The 21,949-nt window shown below is 53.7% G+C and overlaps 1 protein-coding gene across 2 annotated transcripts in view; it reads right to left on the reverse strand.

Annotated features, from left to right (window-relative positions):
- The window catches only part of LOC149361089 (unconventional myosin-XVIIIa-like), a 248,542-nt gene that overhangs the window by 37,564 nt on the left and 189,029 nt on the right, over window positions 1-21,949 (reverse strand). The gene's annotated exons all lie outside the window — the stretch shown is intronic.

A 21,949-nucleotide genomic window follows, 5' to 3' on the forward strand; every position in this document is an offset into this window, starting at 1 on the left:
GTCACTTTGGTCTTTCAGAACAGTCGAGATTTTTTCGCTAAGGACGTCGGTATTCTTAACAGCAGCTGACTGCTCTAAAGTTGAATTCTGCTGAAGAACGCTTCGTTTCGAGATATCGTCATGGGATTCCTTCAGCTTCATCGTGACGCTAACAGGGGCGGTGTCAGCCGTATCCTCACGGTCGGCCAGAGAGCCATCCACATGTTTAATAGACGGCGGGGCACTGTTCGCGTCAGAAGAAGGCGCCTTCGTCTTGCTAGCGGGCACTCCGGCACCATTCGCGTCCAGCGAAGGGGACATCGCTTCGTTGCCAGCGGGCGGGCAGCCGGCCGCATTGCACGGTTTTTCCGCAATTCCGGATTTCTCACCCACTTTGGACACGCTGCCAGAAGGAGCGGCCGCCTTCGGAGGCAGCTGCTGTTCCGCGGCAGTTGGCTTGGGCTCAGCGGTTCCGCACTCCTCCACGGTCACGGAGGAGGTCCGGATGCGGAGAGGTTGAGACTTCCGACGGACGGTCACAGTCGAAGCGGCTTTCTTGGGAGGCGACGACGCTTTGCGGAGTTCGGATGCCTTGTTTTCAGCAACCACTGGCTTCTTAACGTCACTAACTGCGGGCGACAGCGGCTGCTTCGCGGCAGAGTCGGGCTGGGCCGAGGCGTCCGAAGCGTCAGCCTTTTTCGCCGGCGTCGAAGAAGCCGAGCCGACGGAGGGCTTCCTGGTAATCCTCAGCGTCGTCACGGGAGCGATGGGCTTGCCGGCCGGCGCCGCCGCGTCCCGGCGGCTGAGGTCGCCGAGCGTCGTCACCACCGTGGTGCTCGCGATGCTCATGCTTGTCGTCTTGGAGGGCGAACTCCGCGGACTCTTGGTGGGCGACGAGGTCTTCCTGGTGGCACCAGGCGTCGCCGCCGTTTCGCCGCTGACGTCATCGGCGGACGTCACGCCGTCTATTTCGGACGGCGACCCGCCGGACGCGACCTTGGCTTTGACGCCGGACAGCCGCCTCTCCGAGGGCCTGCGGAGCATGGCCTGCGAGAAGACGGGTGTCGAGCCCCGGCGCGTGATCTGCGGCGGCGGGGGCTCCTGCTGGCGAGCCTTGAGCCTGAGCAGCGGCTCGGCCACGGTCCTGGTCTGGCCGAGCTTGAGCCGCGCCTCCATGAACGAGTTGTAGTGGCGCTCCTTCTCCACGTCCTTGGGGTCGGAGCCCCCGGCGTCGTCTGGGCGCTTCTCCCCTTCCGCGGGGCCGCTATTCTTGGCGTGCGTAGTGCCGCCACCCTCCTCGCTCTGGAACGAAGACGACGCCTGCAGTTTGCCTTTTGCGGCATTATGCTGCAAGGGCGTGCTGCTGTCGCCAGATTCGCCGCCAGGAGTACTGGCTCCGGTCCAAGCGCCGACGCCGCTACCTTCATTGCCGCCGCGGCCGCCCCCGGGCGCAGACGATGGGTGCTGCTCGCTCCGCAGGGACGCCCTGTTGTTGTCCTCCAGGCTGGAGGTCCTGCTCCAGCCAGAGCGCGGAGACTGGAGGCCACCGTCGTCGCTGCTCACGCTGCTGCCTTTGGACAGCGTTCTGGTGGGAGCCGTGACGGGCTTCAGAGTGTACGGCACTGTGAACGGCATCCTGACCTCGCCGCCGGCTGTCCAAACAGCGCTCGTTCAGCAGAAACAGCTGTCGCCGGTGAACACTAATCCTTTGTCGCGCATGTCCAGAATAGCGCGGGTGCTCGCGGTCGTTCGTCAAGGGAAGGTCGTTGTCGTCGTCGTTTCTCGGAAACGGGGAAACCGCGGCTCTCCTCGGAAGACAGGCTGAAGCGAATCGGGCAAGACGGTTTACGGTGGGTGTGCGCGAGAAGCTCTGGGCGAAGCAAACGCGGGAAGCTTATTTTGGACTCCAGGACAAACACATCACGCCCCCCTCACGGCTAAAGGTAAACTTAAAGAGCGATTTCCCCCTTAGCGTTTCTCTTTTACGGCAAGACAGCGAAGCAGCGTAATAAGTTAGCAAGCGGCAGGCGTCGGTAGGTAACGTCGCGTGAGCTGTCAAAAGCGATTTCCAAAGCAGTGCTCGCAAGCGTTTGAGCGGCAAAGATATCACCGGTTTCCGTGGGGTGTCGGAGGCCGTTTTCCCGCTCCCTGTTACGGAGCTTCCCGCGCCACAACGCGGTGAGCCGAAGTCGCCGGTGTAGCCTCGGGAACGCAGGCGCGCTGGACAGACAGCACGCGACGAAGCCAGGCGCCAGTCACAACACGCCGCGCGAACTTCCAACAGCCCCCGCCGGCCGAGGAGTGTAGGCTTCAAACGCCGCCGACTCGGCGCTCGAACCACACGCCCGAGACGGGGAAAGAGGGACCACGGGCGGAGAGCAAAGGCGACGGTGCGGCCCGGGGGCGCCGGTGGCCGCAGGCGTCACCGAGCGGGGACCTCAGTCGGCCGAGTGTGGCGAGACAGGTGACGTACTCGCCCGAGCCGGCGGGGTTTAGCGAAGAGAGCGCCGAGGCAGCAGCACCGGGCCCGGGGGGAGGGGTCCGGGACGAAACAAAGTTGAAAGCGAGCGCGGGTTAGAGGAGAAGAAAAAATACAAAAAAGAGAAACAATCACGGAGGGAGACTGCGGCTAAGCGAACAGCAGCGACTAGAGAGCGAAAAGGAGCGGGCGCCGACGAATTAAAAATTCAAAAAAAAAAAACGCAGGGACGACACGGCTCGGCAGCGCAAGGCCGTCCGTCCGTCCAACGTCAAGAAGTGCCGTTCGTCTAACGCGCGAGGGGTGGCAGCGCGCAATAGGCCCGCTCGCCGCCGGAGGAGGAGGGAAGGCAAAGGGGGAGAGGCTGCCCGGGCAGAAGACGCGCACGGAAAGAGCTTGGAAGAGTGCGGGCCCGGGGCCCCCTCTTGGCCCCAGTCCCAGAGAGACCGGGAGAGGGAGGCCGGCCCGGTGTAAGGGAACCCTGGCCGCGGGGGGCGCGCTATTTCCGTGCCCGAGACACCGTCCCCTCCCCGCCGGGTTTCCGTTTCCGTATAAAGAGCGCTTTCCTGCCGCTGGCCCGCACCGTTGTCGATTTTGATACGGGTCGCAGGTCCGCGCGGGCCCATCGTCGTCGAGCGGCGGCGATCTGTCAGCAGCGCTGCTTCCCCACCGGAGCGCACTTAAAAGCACAGCGCGCGCGATAGGGGGGCCCCTCGCTCAGGACGGCAGAACGAGCCGTCGGTGAGCTGCGCTTCGAGTGCGCGGGCGGAAAGTTACGACCTCGAGAGTGGCTGAAAATCGGCCGTTCAGAATGCACAGCGTGTCCGGTGATTTGTACAACTTCGCGGCGTTTGCCAAACTCGCACATCGAAGGAAAGGTGAACTTGGAAAACGAGCGCCCCCCAAGCGTTTGCATTGTGCCAGAGGACTAACAAAAGTGCGTCTCATGGAGGCGACATTCCCAAGGGCGCTTCACGCCCCGAAAAGCGCGCACAAGCGGGCAATTTGAACTGCTTGGTCGAAGAACTCACAGTGGGCCCACAAGAAATCGCACCCCAGTGTTGTTCCTTGCGAGTGCATAACAAGTGCTGCAACGAAAGCTCATCCCTGTCTCCGGTGTGAGAGGAGAACGCAATTATTGAAACGAAGCTACAGATCTGTGTAATTTCTTTTTATAAATACGTGAACGGGGTTCGGAAAAACCTGTTCCTCGTCAATTTGACTAGCCCGTAAACACAGCAAGTTAGACAGCAGCCGAGAATAATACACACCATAATCGAGCCGTTTCCAACCTCTTTCCGCACCGGCGAGCCAAACTACACGCACTCAACGCCGCATTCGGTTGACCACCACCAGGGGTTTCAAACGTACACAGGGTCTACGCGTGCCGTCCTCCGCACAGAATGGAGATGCAGTACTTTAGTCCTCCTCTGGCCGCCAAAAGGTGTCCTCCCCCACCACAACGCAAACAGAACCCCAACCCGCCTTAATTATTACATGACCACACTGCCGACACTCTTACACGTGGCCACTCTGGCGCACATGGACAGATGGCATGCCAGCATTATCGATCGCGCCCGCTCTGCCGCCCATCTCGGTTGACACTTTCGGCCAGAACACAGAAGGCGACCGCCCCCGCAGTGAAAACAGCACAGACACCAAGGTGAAAGATCTTCCCCACACTGGCGAAACCAAACGGGCCCTATAACTGTGACACAGCGGCGCAGAGGTGACGCCCCGGACAGCCCCGTCACAACGGAGAAATCGAAGAAAGCAGTTTCACAGCACTTGTTCGAGCTTGTCTGCCCGGAATAAAGACCTGGAGAACTAACTGCGGGCGATTTAGAGCCGGAAGCCACCCGCCAGGCTGCAATACCTTCCACTCCTCACCACAACGACCAAGCTAGTCGTACAACTGCTGCAGTAACGGAGAGTATCCGACGGCCACTAAGTGCGCATACTCCCAAGTATGCGCGTACCAGCGCGAAAGGAAGCATCCGACTTTGGCACCATGATCTCGATGTAAGATACTGATAACTGAGGAACAGTTATAAAACACACTTTCAAATGAACAGTGAAGATTCGTATAGCGGTGTCGCAAGCAGCAAAGCTACACCGAACGCAACGCAACGCAACTGAGGGCACAGCCACAACGCTATGGTATGGTATGGTGTGGTAATTTCGGTACGGCACACTATGGCATGACATTGTACTGTGCGGTGCGGTACGGTATGGTATGACATGGCATGCTATGGCATGGCGCGGTATGGCATGACATTGTACGGTGCGGTGCAGTACGGTATGACATGGCATGCTATGGCATGGCACGGTATGGCATGACATTGTACGGTGCGGTGCGGTACGGTAAGGTATGACATGGCATGCTATGGCATGGCACGGTATGGCATGACATTGTGCGGTGCGGTACGGTATGGTATGACATGGCATGCTATGGCATGGCACGGTATGGCATGACATTGTACGGTGCGGTGCGGTATGGTATGACATGGCATGCTATGGCATGGCACGATATGGCATGACATTGTACGGTGCAGTGCGGTACGGTAAGGTATGACATGGCACGGTACGGTGTGGCGTGGCATGATGTGGTACGGTATCGTACGGTAAGGTACGGCATTTTATTATATGATATGATATGGCATGACATGGCATGACATGGTACGGCATGGTACGGTGCGTGAGGTTTAACGTTACCGAGCTGGACATGGGTTATGACAGACGCAGCACTGCAGAGTTACCAGAGTGGAGTCTACGTATACCGCTGTCAAACGGGAAAGTTAAGTGCGCTTACAGTGCCACTCTCTACAAGCGCACTTTGTCAAAACAAAACGTCGCAAGTGGAGTGTCACTCGCAGAAGAGTGCACTCCGGTTTGAGTGCGTTCAGGGGACGCACTGTGAGTGCCGAGTGCGTAACCTTTTTAGCGAATTTGAAGGCGCAATATGTATCGTCCACAAAAAGTACTCACAAGATTATTTTACTTGCTATAACTCTGTTTTTTAAATATGTCTTCGTTATAGCTACAAGCCAATAAAAACAAAGGAACGCGATCATATTAGAGTATAATAGAATTCTAGTATACTCTTTGGGACGTTAAACCCCAATAAACCAATAAACCAACCAATCTAATGAGATGCAACTCCGCTGCACGGCGCCATCTTGTTTGTAGTCAAAATAATGGGCAGCCTTGGCTGGTCTTAGCTTTTCCTCTAATTGTATTTCTTTTCATCGTTATAACCTGTTTAAGCTCGTTTTATTTGCGCTATCACGCCAAACAGTCATTTTGTAAGTGTTCTTACTTTTTCGTCGACCTCTTCAAAAATTACGCTGATTTTGTGTCGCCTTTTTTTTTTACTACGACTGCGCTTTGCTTTCTAGTTTAGCACCGCGAAGCCTAAAGAGTCATTCGGGATGCCGAAGCACAGTTGAGTGGAGTTAAGTTGACTTGTATGCCACATGTGGGATTAGCCTAGCTTATTTTGCCGGCAATTGCTCCCCCCCAGTAAGTGCACTTAACTTGTGCGCTTGACAGCGGTACAGTACAGTGCGTAGGCGTACGCGAGAGGTCCGACACCACGGTAAGTAAAATAAGTGCATTGTACGCAGTCATGCACGCCACGGACGGTGCGTGGTATGTACCCTGACTTCTTTCTCGCCTCTTTCAAGCGCCTTCGTACCCGCCCCGCGACAGCGGTTCCGGCATTCACCGAGTGAAACAGTTATCGCACCTTTCCTTCCTTTCGTCATAATAATCTCCATGCGGGGCCTCCCCCATTAACCTCCGATTAGTCCCGCCCTGCGCGAACCGCGGCAGCTCTTCCCAGCAAATCTGCTAGTCTCATCTGGCCACCCGACACTCGGGCGCTTTTCTGTCTTTATAACCTAACCTAATCTTGAAGCTACACGACCAGACCAGAAAAAGAGCTGTGTGCTCAGGGGAATAATATGCCTTCACGTAGAGCTGAAGTTAAATATTTCTGCTCTTTTTTGAGTTTTTCATGGCATCATAATCATCGCAAACATACTGCTCCCCGAAAACATCAGTCAAGAACGAAACGGCATAACAATGGGCACACATGTGCCTCGCGACTCCCAACACACCGTGAGCTAAAGTGCTTGGTTTTGACAGCACGATAAATGGAAAAAAAAAGAGAAAACAACGAGGTCAAAGGGAGGCACACGTACGTACGTAGAGTCTTGGTCGAAAGTCCTAAGGCCACAGCGTTCACCTGCAGCGCAATGAATGTCCCTAGAATGCTCCTTGTGGCGGATCATTCAGAACACAACTCAAGCAGGAAGCTTCTCCACATCCAGAAGAAACCTTCTGCTCGCATTTACAGGTCCTTCGGTCTTTAACAGCGCCGTAATGGCTTCATTATGGGGCTGAAGAGAAACGCCTTTGGCCTTAAGACTTTTGCCCATGACTCTATGTGCCACACGGACGAGCGCAGGTACTTGGTCGTGTACCTGCGCTCGTCCGTGTGGCACTATCAAGATGGAATGAAACGCGAACAACGGGGCGCCTACGCACTCCGCTGTTCGAATTTTTTTTTTATGGCGCTTTTACCTGGGTGGTAAGAAAAAGACTTTAGAGTCATCCTAGAATGACTCACGGAAAATTCTGGAGTGTTTTTTCTATCACCTAAGTAAAAACGTGTTTAAGAGAAATGCGAACAGCGAAGCGCCTAGGCTCCGCTCTGTTCGAGTTTCTTTCCACCGTGATAGCACGTACTACGTGTTCGTCCCTTCGACCTCATTGTTTTATTTTAAATATTTTTCGCGCAGTAAAAACCAAGCACCGCAATGAGTCAACCATCCTCACAAGTGTTACTGAAGCATATTTCCAGAGCCGAAGGTACTCCTTTGGATATAAAACAGCCCCTGTCTCTCGAGTAAAGTGAGCAGTGCAGGCGGTAGGTACTGCAGCAGACACTACTTCGACTTTATACGCAAGTGACTGTGTCGTTCATTCGCGTAAACTCTCCTGTATTTAGTTCACACTACGCACATCATCGACGAACGGCGCAAAAAGAGACTTTCACGAGAGACGAGTGCTGCTATATAGCAACGCCCCCACGGCCAGCCGATGACGCAGCCGTCCAAAACGATTCCTCCGAGACGCGACCGTCTTCCATCACGCGGCGTCTGACGGCCTGGCGTTTCTTTCTTGCCTCCCAGAGGCACCTCTTCGAGCTCCCCAATGCTCCGCAGTCGCCCCTTTTCCGCGCGACGGGGCCTAATTTAGTGGGACCACCCGCGAGCCGTCGTGGTTGCTGGTGCGGCCGACTGACACTCGACTGCCCTCCCTCCTCGGAGGCGCGAAGGGCGCGTGACTCGCTTCGGCCCCAACAGCGAGACGCAAACAGGCGTAAATTTTCCACGGCCACAAGGTAACAGTCTTCAGAACAAGAACGGGGCGCAGTAAAAGTTATGTCTGGTCGCCCAGTCACCTGCCCCGGCCGGCGGGGAAAAGAAACTAGTTGGGGTGCTTTCACTCGCAAGTGAGGGCAACAGGGAAAGATTTTTTTTTTTTTTTCACAGCTAGAGTTGTTTTTAGGCCATTTTAGCAGTAGTTAGCGTCGCCCGATCACCTTACGTAAGGCGAAGTGACTTAATGCGAGACACGTTGCGTCCACCTTCCGTGGCTGTCCCCTAGGACGAGAACTTTGCGAGACATCTAGTGGTGCATCACCATACTGCACTTCGGCCGCCTCTGAACCTAACCTACCTTGCGTTACACGAGGCTTACCGCGCGACACAGCCGCTCTCTTGTATCGGCTGCGCAGGAACTCCGCCTATACGCTGGTACGCATCTACAAGATTCACCGTGCTACCCGACCTATGCGAGTAAACTGGGATGTCGTGTGTGATGTGAACCAAACGTTTTCTTTTAGCGTACCCTCGTTTTTGCGGCCCGTGTGAGGCGTTCCTGGGCAATCTGGGGAAACTGAAAGTCCCATTGCACGACGTCGCTCGCATCGTGTACCCTGGGGGCTCCCGAAACTTCTGGGTGGGTACAGCAGGAACAACAAAACGCGGACGCAGAAAGAAACACACAGCACGTGGACGAAGCTCACCCCGAAGTATGAATCAACTAGCTCAGTTTTCTACTATTTTAAGGCTCCCGAAATTAGAGGCGATAAGTGTCAAATCACTCTTAAGGTTTTAGAGGTCACTGGCCTTTATACAGCAGTGGTACACATATGCAAGCTTGAAGAAGATGCCAGATGATGGATGCATACAAAGGCTGTGACCTGACAAGTGATGTGTAGGCTAGACGTTTTGTTTCTGGGTTAGCTTGATAAAGGATGCGCTTGAGGAAGCCTAATGTTTTATCAGCTTTGTTAGTATATCATTCAAATAAGTGACTCAAGAGGAGTAACTGCCAACCGGTCACTATGAGGCTACTACCACCTGTACATTCACACCACCACCGCCACCATGTTGCGTTACGTCATATTTCGTAGCAGAGTAGATACGCAGAGGGACAACGGGCCGTCACATGACAACGATCACGCTGTTGCGCCTTGCGCTGCCCAAAGAAAATAAACACCAACAAGGTTAGCTGCAACTACAAACAGCTCTACCGGAGCTCTGCGACTTAAGCAGCGCAGGTAAACGTAGGAAATTTACAGCCGCAAGAAAGCGTTCTGGCGTCGCCAGAGATGTCTTAACCAAGAGCTATGCGTTCGGCTGCTCGCTAACGCGAAGCCTGCGACGGGTGGGCGTGGCCCTTTCAGGGGAGAGGCGGCGGACAGAGCGGTAATAGTCATCGCACCATCATTTCTTCACCAGGGCGGAAGGTTAATGCTAGAAGAGTTCATTTCTTTAAGCGACGTATCGGATTGTTTCACTTCACAGTACCTCTCTCGCAATCAATCTTAAGTTTGGACAAAGCACCACGACTGAGCTCTGTAGGGCGACACCGGAAGGGAAAAGCAGTTAACGGTGGGTATACAGAGAAGTACTCGAAACGACTAACGAAGCAGTATGTCTACAGTGGCCTAGCAGAGACAGTACTTCTGGACCATGAGAACATTCGGACCCAGGAAGAGGATAGAGCAGGTTGGAGAACAATGTCGAGTTAGTGACACCGTAGACGAGACCAGGACGATCCAAGAAACGGGACTTCGGCCGGCCACTAATGCAGGCAACAAATGACCGACGGTCAACAGGGGAAGCACAGTCGACTAAAGCCAGTGAAACGAAGGCGGGGGGCGAGAGGCTATCAGGTGGAGAACTGAGATTTAGGATATCTGCTGAAACGGAGCAACCACAACTGCTGCGAGAGGGGGATGATCGAAAATGAACGGCAGAGACTTTTGCCAGCAGTGAGCGTAGTCGGGCTGACGGTGATGCCGAAACACAACTCTGACGGACAGTTTAGAAACACACGCCAGTATCTTGTTTGAAGGCGCCGGACCACGGCCAACAATAGCTTCCGTATGCCAGAAGGCGCTGGAACAGTCGCTTTAAAGGCGTAAGGGGGGAAACAGCTGCTTGCGGGTAGAACCACAACACGCAAACCTTGGCGACAGTATTATGACCAGAGTAAAGAGGGAAAGGAAATGTCGCAGAAACTCGATGGACACCTCAATCGCGTCCTTATGGAAGGGAGGAGGGTCGGAGTGAAGGAAGAGGGAAAACGGCACCGTAGTCGAGGGCTCCGGAAATTTCGACCCCCTGACGATATTCAACGTGCACTGACAACGCGCAGCACAAGGGCGCCTTTTGCGTTACGCCTCCATCCAAACGCGGCCGCCGCGGCAGAGTTTGAACCCGGGTACTCCGGCTCAGCAGCAGAGCATTGAGAACATGAGATCGAAGAAATAAGCTGACTCATGGACACCCTGTACCTTCCTACGCTTCCCTCAACCTTTGGCACGGCACATGACTATTTTCGACTCAAGCCACGCCATAATGCCAAATAACCGGTCATATTGCACTCCCCTTTTTCCCCCCAATAAGATAGTGGGCGATAGCATCGGACATTGCTCGCATTATTGCGCGGAGACGGATGGCAACAGCTTCCAGCGCAGAATTACCCGGAACGCGGCCGGTTCGGGTAGCGGCGACAGCAGTAGCCGCTAAAAGCGAGCGAAGAGCGACAATGGGCGGCTCTGTCTCCCGCGGGACACGGCGTCCTCGCACGACGACCGGGGGCGCTGCTCCGTGGAGGAGAGAACGCGGCCTCGCATCAACTGCGATCGGCGAGCGCGATAAGAACCGCCTCGCTGAACACAAGCGAGAGCGGCCACGACCCTCCAGAGCATGCTGCCTCGACGAGGCTGTGCGAAGTGCCGTTGTTGTTGTAGGCGGCGAGCGAGACCACTTACCAGGCGGGAGCCGGTGGTCGCGTGCCACACAGTGGCGCCACTCGGCGCAACGCTGGTTGCCGGTGCCGAGGTTTGTCGGCGTGCCGAAAAAAGTGACAGCGACCGGGACCAGCGACTCATTTACAGCAGAGGGGATCCCAAGACGGTGGATGTGCTGGAGGCAGAACGAAAGCGCCGGGCACAGGAGGAGGGGGAAGGCCTGTTCACATCTTACAGCTGAAGTAGACGCAAGTGAATAAAAAGCGTCAGGGGTTCCTCTCCAGGGCTAGAAAGTGACACCTAAGCACAGGTGAATTCCATCAAGCAAGGGCGCACGCTCCTGGGCCCAGTATTTACCGCATCGCCGCCTTCAGCGGTCGGCCGCACTTTGCAGTTTGCGACTAAGCCTCTACGTCTTTCCAAGCTCGACGACGTCACTTTTCGCCTTCAAACCAGCGGTGAGCGCCTTGTACGCTTCCGCGTAAGAGGTGCTCACCGTCCCAGGGAACCCTAGTTCCCTGGTGCAGTGACAATCCTCGACCTCCTTAACTCGAATTTCTCTCACGGCTCCCATTATGTCGCAGTGTCAGAAAGAGTCGAAGCTAGAAGTGTCTACTGCCCTCGCAAGCAAGTGACAATGACACGTACCCCATTCAAGCGCAGAAAGGCACGCGTGATGTGAAAAAGGAAACTACTGACTTGCGTTAAGACGCTCCGGCCAGGTAGTTGATTATGAAGCATCAGAGCCATCCGCTGTTTCATGCGCTGTTCGCTTCATGAAACTATTAACCTCTTTGTCCTACCGCGCAACTAACGGGACACTCAGGAGAGTGCCCAGCTCCCGGTCCCACGTCGTTCGGCACGGCTCACAGCCCCAGCGCGACACTACCTCCGGCAGCGGGTGGGGCCTGCAGTTTGTCGTGGCGTACTACGGAGAGAACGCCATTTGCATGAGCGAAGTCTCCCGCATGATACGTATCCACTGCTATGGAACAATACACGCACTTGTATTAATACGTCTGCGCGCTTGGAGCGCACTCTGCCACACTGTCGCTGAAATGAACGCGAAAGATGCACCGGTCAGTGACAAGGTGCTCCCGCGCCTCCTTGGCTGCGTGAATAAAAGCCGACCCCTTGGAGTGCGCATCGCAGGATAGACAAGTGCGCCGGCAAGGTCGCGTCCTCTCGCCCCACTTTTCGCGCACAGCGGGCGCCGTTTCCGCGTGCTCCCTCGGCCCCACGGGAAGTGCGTCGGCGCTGACGGCCGAGAACGAGGAGCGGCGCTGGCAGAAAAAGTGACGCCTCGCAATCACACGGCTGTCCGGACGAAAAAGCCCGGAGCGAAATTTAGAGGACGCGCCATCAACGCAAAGCGCAAAGCGGCGGCGATTGACGCATTACCGCGGAGACAAAACGCCACAAAACGGGTGGAGCAACAAACAAGCCGAGCCGTGTCGGCGGCCTAACCACGGCGCACAAGCACGGCCTGCCAAAACGCAACCAGGCGCAACGGCAAAGCGGAGCAGATTACGCGCCGCGGGGACCCGGAATTAGCGCGAGCGTCACTCGGCCCGTGGTGAGTCACGATGCACTCCGCCCGGCGTACGCGTTTTCGCAACAAGGGGGCCTCCTTCAAGTGCGCGCTCGACGTCGCCTCTTAGCGAGCATCATGTGCAGCTCAAGGCCACACAAACTGGCCTTGAGAGCTGCATTATCCATAGCACAGCTACTGTAGACCTCTTTGCATAACAGGCCGAAGGGTGTCGGCATAATGCGCTCGTAGAACAAGGAAAAAGTTCGGGACTAAGAATACCGTACGCTCCCCACAGTTAAGAAAACTGGTTCCTCCGGCGGTAGTGAAAAGTTCTACAGTCGCGAGCAACTGCGACAGCACAAATACCTCCGAAATGAGGCCCTCCAGCCAAAGGCGCCCATCGTTTTTCATGCCGCCGCAGGTAATCCGTGGTTAATCCCCCGTCACACGCTGTTAATCCGCAATTAACCGCCTGTGACACTAACTTTACGGGCACCTAAACACGGATCAGCCGCTACGTAACGATAGTGGGCACACGCCATCGACTAGAGGGCCTCCTTCGAGGGGCATTTGCCACTTCGTTGTCTCCGACTATGCTGGAACTTCCTAACTCGGCCACTTTCGCACATTCAATGACGCTAAGAAAGGCATGAAAACGTCCTACGCCTTTGTTCAGGTGTGGTAACAATGGGAAAAAAGAATACCGCTGATAAAAATAGCACACGACGAAAATGTAGCACGTTAAGTACTTGTAAACAAAAAGTTATCCCTGATTGTGGGGTTCCTCACCATAGCGTGACTCAATGAGGAGAGGAGGCGGACAACACTCCCTAGAATCTCCACACGTACATCCAAGTACCATACGTGCCGAGTACCGAGTGCCGGCCCTCCAGTGCAGTCCCGTTCAACTGACCTAGCCTCCATCTCCAGAGACCAGATACAGTCTCAATCACACTATATGCCAGATCCACATATCGTCGCCCGACATGGCGATGAATGAAGAGCTCTGGGTTCACAATCATATCCATTTTATATTTTGCGCTTTAAGAACAAACGCATAAAATCAATGTTTGTTCACATGCGAACTTCACAAGTATGCATCTACGCTATATGCCCAAGGGTTTAATCCGAAACAGCCGCTGACACTTTTTCCAAATCACACCGACGCGAAAGCCAAGCAAGCACCAGGACCGGGGACGAGTGCAGTCGAAAGGACTACTGGTACAGTGGGAGTACCAAGGCTAGAACACGGCGCCTGTCGTGTACTACAGGCGGATGCCCTGCCACTAAACTGCCCTTTGAAAGATGGTAAGGTCATCAATGCGGAGGTGCCACAGAAAAGGGCAGTTACAAGGTACTACGAAGTACTACACAGGCTAAAATGAACTACGCAGACTTTGAAGCGTGTGAGCGGACTGTGCAGAGAAATTATTCAGTAGAGACACTTAACAGGCGTGTTACGCAAGCCTACTTCCATGCCTGCTTTAAAAACCACAGCGCCGCACGTCCGCTCGAAGCTCCTCAGCCACGAGTTGAACAAGCCCGGCTCTTCCCTTTCCCGCGAATGCTGCTTCGTATACTTGTTCCGGGCTTTGTTCGCTCATTTGTGCACACCGCAGCTGCACACAGCGTTTTGGTGAGTGTGAAGTGTGCGCAGCAGGAGCCCCGTCAAACTGCGCCACCGTTAAGCTTCTGTCCCCTATGGGGCGTCAAGTAAAGTGGGGCAGATTACCTTGAACTGAACAGAAACTAAGGTGGGAGAAGGATGAAAAAAAGAAAAAACGAAGCTCCCGAGACAGGCTCGCAGCTCAGCGGCCCTCCACCGCGGCGCCACGCGCACGCTGCGGTAACAGGGCACGAAGGCGGGGCCAAGAGTTACGACCGTCTTGTTTTTCGCCCTCTCGCGGAAACAAAAAAAAAAGAAAGGAAGAAATGGGGGGAGAAAGAGAGAGAGAGAGATGGAGAGGGGGGGAAGGAGGGGAGCGGCTTTGGTGAGCCTTTGGCGGGCCACCTTGGAGCTTTATTTCACGACAAAAAAAAAAGGGGGGGGGGGGGGACAAATAGATGCAGCCGGGATACAGCCAAAGTCTTCGCACGAAACAATTTCGAAGAGAGACGTTCTGGCAAAAGCAAGTCGGGCTATTCTAGCTGTTTCCGCGGACCGACAGTCAAATGCATTTAAAAAGCTGCGTAGGACTGTGCGGCTGAGATCCACATGAAATTCGCCGCCGCACAGAGTTCTGTGCCGCTCGACAAAAGAAACACTCGAGAACGCAGCTGCGCGCCGCAGGAAATCCATTTTCGGAAGCGTGTTCACTGCGCTATTGTCGATTTGCTCTTCGTGAAATGAAATCACTGCCGCTGTTTCGTATTCTTCGGGCCATTAAAAAAACGGCGGTGCAGCTTCACACACTGAACAGCAGGTGCTGTAGTGTGAAGTGCAGTATACACTGGACTGCGGGCCGCGCGCTAAACTGTTGAACTCACGTCGCAGATACAAGCCTCGACGAGCAGCTCCAGTCCGGCGCCCAAATATCGAAGAGCACTTGTCTCGAATGCCTTAGCTGCGTGCTCCCGACTTGCTCAAGACAGGCTGCATACGAACACGAGCGGCCACACATGCCCAACTTGTCTAGTCCGGAGCACTCAGGTCGGGCATCCTATAAGCGCTCCTCTACATGTACTTATTTAGAGCACCTGCTGAGGTATAAAGCCTTTGCAGCAAAAGATTAAGAGCCCGGTTAGGTTAAGGCCACGTCGAGGGGCTCCTTATGCGTTCCCAGCATTTGAAATATCTTGAAGGCAAAAGCAACTCCGTGCCACCCGCCTCAGAAAGTTAGGACTTCTGCGGATGCGACAACAGCCTTATTAGTACGCGGTTTAGCAGCAGACCCCTCTGGGATATAAAGTTTTGACAGAAGCTGCGCATAGCTCTCTTCCTGCCTCTCTTCCTTGTTCAGAGCCAGCGGAGTGGGGAGAATCCTCAGAGAGATGCAGGTGAGAAGGGACCACATAGATCTAGCACAATTACGCCAGTCGGAGCATCGAGTACAGAACAATCCTTCGACTCCTTGTGTCCCCAAGCAGAGTAAAAACTCAGGCTAGCGTTCCGTTCTCTGCCGATGCAGAAGCGTGCGCAGTACTGCCCGCTTCTGGAAGTTTAGCAGCCGCTCTACTCCGTCCTCCAGTTTTCGGCGCGCACCATTGAGTGAGGGGGCGCAGTTACGTATCCCCCCCACCGTTCTTCGCGCGAGACAACCGCTCGTCGCTGACGCAACTAACGCCGGTTCAGCGCGCGCTCGCCCGTCGCGGACGCGTCCCACGCCGTAACGTATCGCCGTGACGAGTGACTTGTGCATACGCACGCCAACGTTAGCCCGAGGGGGGGGGGGGGGGGGGTAACTCAGAACCGGTGGCTCGCTAGTCGGGGCCTCCTGCGCGACTGCCCTGTTGCGCAAGAGACGAACGGAAACAACAAATAACCACGAAAGTCCCGAACCTCGTAACCGACAGACTCTGCCGAAAGACACCCTTTTGGCGCGCTCTCTATTTCCCTCGCACTGACTCTTTTTGAGCCAGCCTTTCCTGTTCCGTCTCTGAGCGAGGAAGGAAAGGAAAAAAAAAGCAGAAGCTAGAAAGAGAGAGAAAAAAACGCCTCGAAACGCAACACGGATGAGTTACTCCGTCCGTCCTGCTCGAGAATTTTTCGTCCTTCGGTTCATTTTTGGTTCTCGGCGACTTCGCTAAAAAAAAAAAAGGGAAGAGAAACAAAACGGAGGAAGAAACGCCTCCAAGCCCACGCCAGAACGCGGCGCAGTAAATCTCGTCGCGCGAAAAGAGACGGTCAAAAATAAACAAATAATCAAGCTGACGATGTCGCCACCGCTGTCGAGAATAAAACGCGACGCACACTCAGTCGCCACCGGTTCTACTCCTCGGCAAAGGACAGCCGCCGCAAGTGATCGACTTGTCCACCAAACCCTTTGTGGGGCTCTTCACTTCTGCGCCGTATCGCGCTACGAAAGGCGATATATTTCGAGCTGTACGGCATCTTCCAATTAACTCCTGCGACCCTCAGCAACTCCTCGACTGCCATGCCTGTTTACTTTAGGCTCCCGTTCAATTCTCTTCTGGTTCCGGTAATGTTCCAAAAGCAGCGTCCTATATTCACAAATGGAGTCGCTGCTTACGAAAAGGTTCTTCCCACCTCGCCCTGAAATTAATCCGTGCTTTCCTCGCCTCCCTGACAGCCACTTGATCTTGTTTTACCGTTGTTTTCAACCCTCAGCTAGATTACCGTCAACCTGCCGTTCTCGCTTCCATCTAGCCTCCACTTGCACGAATTCCCCTAACCTTAATTTACACTGGGCAGTGCCAAGCTGTGATAACCGCATTACAGCCATGACGACCGAGCGAGAAAAATTGCTGTCGATGCCGCGTCTTGACTTTTGTTTCAATGCATGCGGCCTTCAGCTTATCCCAGCCAACACTCGGCCTGATTCGAAAACGCCATGATTGGTTTCTTCGCCATTGAAGTGCAGCATTCAACCCTTAACGTTGCTAAGGTGCAACATCTGCATCCTTTTTTTTTTTTCTCGCTGAACACGCAGGCTAATATCTTTCTGTTGCCATCCGTTGCAAGACAAGGCTACTTGAACTTCGTAACATAAAAAAAGAGACGGCTGCTCTGAATTAATTTTTTAACCATCTGCCGCACGGAGACTAACAAACGTGAACGATGAGCGTTGTTAGCATGACTGCAGCATATGCCTTTATTCAATGCTTCAGAAGACAGCAGGGAAGCCTATTACTGCGTATACATAATTCAGCAATGTGAACATAAGATTAAACACAACGAGAAACTGTTTAGGCAATACTCTTCAGGCGAAACTGCTTTCTGTGCACTTGCAGATAAGCCTTTTTCTTTTTTCTGATACTTGTCTAAGTTCCTTTATGCAGTGAAAATTATTCTTTATGTTTTCAGCTGCCTGAACAACAAGATGAAATTCTAGGCATCAAAGGGTTAGGAAATCGAATGTGAGAACAGATGCCTGCGCCAATGAGAGGTAGCGCGCAATGTCTAACGATGAAAAGGATGCATGGTCCTTACTGACAGACGGGGAAAGGAGCAGTTAGCAGGGCGACGCTAATCGACGCCGTATGTCCGTCTTCGGAGGCCCAATTGCGCCGGGCCATCGATGTCGTCAGTCACACCTCTGCTAACTTACCTCGCCCCAATAAAAAAAGAACAAGACCGTTTCACGCCAAAACATCGCAGAATGTGAGCTCAGCCCATATCTGAAATATTGGACTTCTTAGTTCGGCTTGTGCGATTAAACGAACCAGAACGTCTCTAGTGAAGTGGGCAACGCGTGAGCAGAAAATGAAAACAAAAAATTAGCACAGCACGAATTGGAATAAGCAGCAGGGCGCCGCCGCTAAAAGATCGACACCGAGCGAAAGAAAAATGCTCTCACAAAAGTATGCCGTCGTGAAACGTGCAAAAAGGGAAAGTGTCCAAACATAAAAAAGTAAACACAAACTTTTTTCACAGGTTGAATTATGTTTTGCTATTCTTGACACGAACAAGCGGGCTCACCGCTGTTCCAGCTATTCTGGTGTCGAGCTCAGCCGTCCTATAGAGTGCGCGGCGGTACTCCACAGGCAAGTATGTACAAGCCGCAGCCGTGTTCTCCAGCAATCAGCCCATTCAGTGTCACGGGAGCAACTGTTTGCAGCCGCAACCACGAGGGCTCCGTTATACGTGGACACTGACTGCGAGTGCTAGAATGGCTCAGGAGGCACGAAGGCAAGACTTCCTGCTCTGTTCACGGCTACGAACAGAAATGCAAGCATCGCAGAAGAAGAAAAAAAAAAGCGCTACGCGAAACAACGTTCAGTAAATGCATCTACCTAACGCGCCCCCCTGTGTTATCACCTGCGCGTGCGCTGGCGTGTGTGCTCTACTAACACTGCTAACTGACAGTCCGACAGAGTTGTGAGGAAAGCGGGGAATTACAGATCCGCGTATGTTTCTAACGCAGCTTGCATTTGGGGCCACATTCCGGTTTCAAGCAAATGAACTCCAACGAACAGCTGCATGGGTTTTCGAGCTTGGTATACACGACGTAATATTACGTAGTCACCGCGCCGAAAAGGCTGGACCGTGCCGCGATCCACACAACACCTCACCGCGCCAGCAGGCAGAAGACGACCGCGCTGCGCGAGTGGAAGGCAAAGAGGCCCCCAGCGTAGCCGCGGTATGCCAGGAACGCCTCTTGCGCACCCGTGGGAAAGGAGCAGAACAGGCGGTGCCAGCGGGCACTGCTCGTAAAAAGAGGGCGCCGTCTTGTCGCCGCTCCTCGCGGGGATGGACAACTATTCTCTTCTCCGAAGACACACGTAGCTGCGCGGATGCCGCACAAGCGGCTGCTGCTGCTGCCAAGCGAAAGACAGCGAGAATGCCGGACCGCGGCGTCTAAACAAACGAAACATGCGTGTGCAGATAGGTGCTTGCGCAGTCTAACGCGATTTGAAGGCTATCGCTATTGTTTTGCCTGAACAGAAGCAATGCTTTCTTTGTTTGTTCTCCTGGCGCAGTGGCTAGCAACACAACTCAACAGACTTCACGGTGCAGGACAGAGGAACCAAGCAGCTAGCTCCGCTCGTGCATTTCGCTCGTCGTTCTTGCAAAAATCAACTGCGTGACAACCCTTTAAGCTGCGGAGCTTAAATATAAAATCAATCCCTTTGAAGTCGCGGCAGACTGCAGGCGCGAATACGGTTGCGCACGGCGTAGGGGGGATACTCATTATACTGTCGTCGAAGCGAACGATCGGCCATTAGCACTGAATCCAGCGAGACCCACTCGCCCGCATATAAGGAGGAACGCACAGTGTACGCTCCCAAGGTGCACACCATTCCTCTCACTTGTAACAGGTTTTATATCGACCAGACAGGACAGTGTTTAAATGATAGGCTCAGACAGCACCGCAACAATGTCGATAACAAAGAGTCTCGTAACCACAGCATGCATTGCCGTGAGTGCGATTGCTCCCCACACTTCATATATTGCCGAGTTGTCGCCAGGAACAAACACCAGCTGTGTCGTGAAATAATCGAGGCCTCGAATATCAAGAAGTACGGTGATTCCTGTGCTGCATCAGTATCTTTATCACAAAAAGAACTTCGCATCCTGAATGGCACATCTTCGCTTGTGTTGGCTTGCAGGGATCCGGGTGCATGAATGAGCTCTATGCGTTGTTTTCTATATTGGTGCCTAAATGTATTTATACGCACAGCGTGCCAAATAAACATCAGCTGTTAGTTCAGCGCTGTGTTGTCTGTTTCCTCCTTTCCTCTGCTCTACTTCTTCGGCCTTGGGCCTTGCGCTGTTTCAATCATACCATGCACAACCAACTCGCCCATCAGTTCGTGCTTTCAACCCTCAAGGAGCGAGAGAGTACAATCAACCTAGAAAGCCATTTCCCGGCTCCCAATTCTTGGTGCAAATGCATGCACGGTTCCGCTCAAAAGACCGGCCGGCTCCCAAAAGGCGTGCGCCTCGCTTTTTTAAACCGCTTGAACAAGGGGAGAGGGCGCTCACTTTTCCTCTCTCCCATTTCTTCAAGTGTGTTAGACCCAACCACGCGCGCCCTCGGTCCTACACGGTGTACGTACAACTGCACCCCTTCTCGTGCCCCCTCTTGACCCCCTAAATTCCTTTCTTCAATGTGCCGTCTGCGTATCCATACCGAGAGTGGGACAGTTACCACGTCGTACTTCTGTTCTCCTAAAGCCACTCGGGCTATCTGGTTCGGATCCACCTCCGAGGAAATAAGGCTACTTGCGTACTTTGAATGCGAGAGCATTGTTATTTTATTTTTTTCCCTTTCTAACTCATTGGAGTATAGCCGGAAGGCAACGAATATACTAGGTTCACATTTGTTCGCCAAGAAGCAACGCAATTGTGTGACCGTTGCTCACCTTCGGAAAAATATTTTTAAAGCGAAAGCAGTGTACGGCTCTGTCGCGTCAGCAAAAAGTGTCCGCTATTTTGTCCGCACGATTACGTCGCTCTCTGAAGATAAATATGTGAAAGTGTGATTGCGACAGATAGTGTGTGATAAAATGCTGGTGTGTGAAAATTTGGTTGATGAGGTGTAATGAGTTACTTAAACGCGAAAAAAAAAAAACGCGAAAAAACACACTTCGACGTCAAAATAGCCATGAACGTCGATATAGTACATGGACGTCCCAACAGCCACGGACGTCGATGTAGTATGTGGACGTTTAGCTTTCGCATTGCTCCAGTGCGGGTCACCGCAGTGATTTCAGTTTTTTTTTGTCTTTTTCTGGTCACGTGGGTTTTGGGGCGCCACTTTTTCTGGACATGGGGTTCCGCTGCCGATTAGCCGTACAATGTTTTCGCATTAAAAACGAAGAAACGACCGGCCGACATGCAGACGGCGCTCGACCTGTGAAATCGTTCAGCTGCTTCCTCGCAGTTTCTTTTTTTATTGTTATTAAGCTCTGCTCTCTCGCAGGCTGTCCGAATATACGAAAAACCACATGGCCTGGAGAGCAAAAACACTTTGGACCGGAACGAAACGACTTCACCGCTGAGTGCCGCCAGCAACGACATCAAGTCCGTGTCTCCATAAGAACGACAACACGCCATCTGTGCACTCCACGACGGTACGCTGCCGAACGGGAAACGTGGAAACCCCGTGACAACTCGTGAAGCGCAACGCACAGTTCCAAAGGCCTTCACGCAAGATACGCGGACCGCAGTGTTCAAAAGCGAACCCCTTCCAGCGCTTCCCCAGAAACGGAAACGGAGGTGCTCACATGCGTGACATTTGTTCCCTGTACGTTACACAGCTTCACTCGCCAGACGCATTCTGGGCCATGCAGGAGTGCGGAAATGCAAACGAGACATCCTGCAAGAATCGGAGTTCGCTATACCAACGCCACTCACCGTATAAGCAGAAAGACAGGGACAGTGGACCGTTCTATTCCTTCGGGGCTCTACGGCGCAGATGTCATGCACGCACACAGTGCCAGAAATGAAATGACGCACTGCAGAAGTGGGTCAAACCAGAAGAAAATGTCGCGTTCATGTCCGCGCTGGCAAGCGTCCGATTTCCTGCGAAGAGCGTCTCTGGCGACCAGTGCTGCCTCCGCCTTGAACTGCGCCCCCAGCGCGCCCGACAAGCATCGGTGCCGCGCTGGATTCGCTCCTGCTGCTCATCACAGCGGTGACCTTGAAATTTTAGAAGCCGGCTCTTACAGCACACTGTTGGCACTTCATCACAGGGACCCCAGCCTCCCACGTAAAGCACGTACGTTAGAGGCCGTTATAACCCAAATATGACTGTCTAAAACACTGGTGCCCTGTATGGCTACTGCGGTGCCCGGCTACAGCGGTTCAGGAAGCACAAATCTTCGAAATACACCTGCAAATCAGCACGTGCTGCATAATAAATTTGGAGCCCCCCATTCACCCCTATTTCTTCCTTTTTTTCACTCCATCATTTCCATCACAGCGTGGTTGAGGTGCCCAATGAGAGTGAGACAGTTCACTGGACTCCTCCGTTCGTCACAACCCATCCTCACTTCA

This window comes from Amblyomma mixtum, chromosome 2 (genome assembly GCF_055824585.1).
Source record: "Amblyomma mixtum isolate Tamu chromosome 2, ASM5582458v1, whole genome shotgun sequence".
NCBI lineage: Eukaryota > Metazoa > Arthropoda > Arachnida > Ixodida > Ixodidae > Amblyomma > Amblyomma mixtum.